General features: G+C 37.9%; 1 pseudogene; it reads left to right on the top strand.

The window, feature by feature from the left end:
• The first annotated feature begins 1,349 nt into the window (after positions 1-1,349).
• LOC116626648 lies at positions 1,350-1,715 on the top strand (annotated as a pseudogene).
• The last annotated feature ends 1,162 nt before the right edge of the window (positions 1,716-2,877 follow it).

Raw genomic sequence — 2,877 nt, 5'->3', positions numbered from 1 at the left:
GACCTGAGTTGAAACCAAGAGCTGACACCTAACCCACTGAGCCATCCAGGCGCCCCTCTCCTGAAATTATTAAGTAATCAAGTTTTAGAAGGTCCTTAAAGAAGGAAAGAAATTAATATCTATTGCTTGCCTACTTTGTATCAGTCACTAGCCTGAGCAATTGTGTGTGTGTGTGTGTGTGTGTGTGTGTGTGTGTGTGAGAGAGAGAGAGAGAGACAGAGACAGAGACAGAGACAGAGAGAGATTCTTCATAACAGTCCCATGAGATGGGCAATGTTATCTCCATTTCCACAGATGAAATAATTTGACCAAGGTATCGTAGCTAGCAATGAAAAAAGATTATAGGCATTTTTAATTCAAATGTTTGTGTCCCTTTCTTGCTCTGGTATTTTCATGTAAGATTTATATATAGGAGAATTAAGTACCTGGATTGAGAATAACTAAGATAATTTATAGATGATTTGCCTTAATAAAGCAATTACCTTGTGTGCTAGGCCTCTATGGAAGGACAGAAAAACACAAAAAAACAAAAGCTAACCAAACTTATCCTCAGCTGTATATTATTATTATTAAAAGTTATCCAATGGACTAAACAGAGAAAAATTTTACTTACTTAACTAAGGAAACAGCATTATTGATTACTTAATAAGTAGGCCTACCCTGTATATGTCTATGTTGGATTTGAACCTTTGGGGCAGGTTCAAAGTGATCAGATGAAGCATTTACTCTCTTCCTGTATATCACTGCCCCATAGTTGATGTACAAATTAGTGCAAGAAAGGAGCAGAATGGCTTGAACTCTATCAAATGAGCTCAGACAATAAATCTCTTTGTCACCATTATTAAAATAACTCTCACAAGAGAAGCTTTGTTATGTATATGGATGATTTTTAAAACATTATCAGAAACCTTATGTACTACAGCCTACCTTTCTATGTGCTTCAGTATTATTCTCTTTACCATGGGACTAGTAATAGTGTTTCCTGGGTTGTTGTAAAAAAATTAATACATGTGAGGCACTTTGAACAGTGCCAGCCACACAAAAACTACTCAATAAATGTTAGCTTCTCCTTTTATTATTTTGTCATTATTATTATTATTGCTATGGTCAGAGAGTAGAAGGTGCATATCAGCTGAGGAGGGTGGTCATGGAAGGCATCCCAAAGGAATGATGTTCAACTAGGAACAGAAGTAAAAAGGGCATGGAAATTACTCTTATTAGAAAACATTAGCATGTGAAAAGGCACAAAGATGAGAGATGCTTCTACAGTGTTTTCCTCCAGGAAAGGGAAGAAAATTTTGAGTACGAAGGGAGCAACAGTTCCTGGATGGCGTCCATAGTCATGCAGAATGTTCCAGCGTTTGACCTACCGTCATAGGCGGTCCCACAGTACAGCCTCTAACAAAACTAGGCCGTCCCAAACCCCTGGTAATAGAATCATTTACTTTTATACCAAGAAGGTTGGGAAAGCACCAAAATCTGCATGTGGCGTGTGCCCAGGCCAACGTTGAGGAGTTTGTGCTGTGAGACCTAAAGTCCTTATGAGGTTGTCTAAAACGAAAGAACAGGTCAGCAGGGCCTACGGTGGTTCCATATTCGCTAAGTGTGTTCGTGACAGGATCAAGCGTGCTCTCCTTATCAAGGAGCAGAGAATCATTGTGAAAGTGTTGAAGGCACAAGCACAGAGTCAGAAAGCTAAAAAAAAAAAAAAATGAAGCTTTTTTGAGTAATAAAAAAAACCAAAGGCAAAAAAAAAAAAGAAGGGAGCAACAGTATTAAATGCCACAGAGAGTTTGAGAACAATGAAGACAGAGGAAGAACTTTGGATTTATTGATCAGGAAGCCACAATGTTATGGGCTGAATTCATCTCCTCAAGCTCCATATGTTGAAGGCCTAACACTCAGTACCTCAGATTGTGACTGTATTTGGAGCTAGGGCCTTGAGGGAAGTGATTAAGTTAAAATGAGTCCATTAGGATGGGCACTAATCCAACATGTCTGGTGTGCTTATTGGAAGAGGAAATTTAGACTCACAAAAAGAGAGGCCAGGGATGTGAGCACACAGAATAAAGACCATAGACCGTGTGAGGACACAGTGAGGAAATAGCTATCTGCAAGCCAAAGAGAAACCTCAGAAGAAATCAACCCTGCTGACACATTGATCTTGGAAGTCTAGCCTCTAAAATTGTGAGAAAATGAGTTTCTGTTGTTGAAGCCACGGGTCTGTGGTATTTTGTTATGGCAGCCCTAGCAAAAGAATACATTCTGTTACATTGAAGGAGAGTAGATAAGCCAGAATGCAGTAGTTAATGATGAATGGATGGCAAGGAATTAGAAACTATTGGAAAAGTAGTGGATTTTTAAAAGATTGGTAAGGCACCATGATTTTTTCCCCAGAAGATTTGGTTACTTTGGGTATAGTTTCTCCTATGTGACTTTTAGAGTTATACCTTTTCTGCTTTCTTCAAAATTTATTTTTATAATAAAATAATTTAAAAAATGCTATACAGATAAACTACTTTATCTGTACTTGAGTGTAATAGCTGAGTCTATCTTGTGACCACAGGACAAGTCATGGCATTTGCTTTTATTTATTCATTCATTCATTCATTCATTCTTAAATTTTTTTATTTTTTAAAATTTTACTTTATTTAAATTCAATTAACTAACATATAGTGTGTCATTAGTTTCAGAGGTAGAGTTCAGTTACTCATCAGTTGCGTATAACACCGAGTTCTCATTCTATCACATGCCCCCCTTAATACCCATCACCCAGTTACCCCACCCCCCCAACCCCTCCCCTCCAGCAACCCTCAGTTTGTTTCCTAAAGTTAAAAGTCTCTTATGCTTTGCCTCCTTCTCTGATTTCATCTTATT

Source organism: Phoca vitulina, unplaced genomic scaffold (genome assembly GCF_004348235.1).
Source record: "Phoca vitulina isolate PV1807 unplaced genomic scaffold, GSC_HSeal_1.0 scaffold2, whole genome shotgun sequence".
Classification (NCBI taxonomy): Eukaryota; Metazoa; Chordata; class Mammalia; order Carnivora; family Phocidae; genus Phoca; species Phoca vitulina.
This window is presented reverse-complemented; position numbering and strand designations above follow the sequence as displayed.